General features: G+C 50.9%; 1 pseudogene; it reads right to left on the reverse strand.

Moving 5' to 3' along the window:
* Positions 1-107: 107 nt before the first annotated feature.
* On the reverse strand, positions 108-222 carry LOC118347541 (annotated as a pseudogene; the record flags this gene model as incomplete).

Here is a 222-nt window from a genome sequence, read left to right on the forward strand (position 1 = left end):
TCAAAACCCATAGCTACGCGATCGGCAGGGCGCGATTTTCCTAAAAATCCACTCCCGAGTGGTCCTTATTGTCAATTCCTCTCGCAAGTCGGAAAAAACAAAAACGAGGGGTGCAACACGGGGACTTCCCAGGAGGTCACCCATCCTAGTACTACTCTTGCCCAAGCACGGTTAAATGCGGAGTTGAAATGGGATCCGGTGCATTAGTGCTGGTATGATCGC

Source organism: Juglans regia, unplaced genomic scaffold (assembly GCF_001411555.2).
Source record: "Juglans regia cultivar Chandler unplaced genomic scaffold, Walnut 2.0 Scaffold_9501, whole genome shotgun sequence".
Taxonomy (NCBI): Eukaryota; Viridiplantae; Streptophyta; class Magnoliopsida; order Fagales; family Juglandaceae; genus Juglans; species Juglans regia.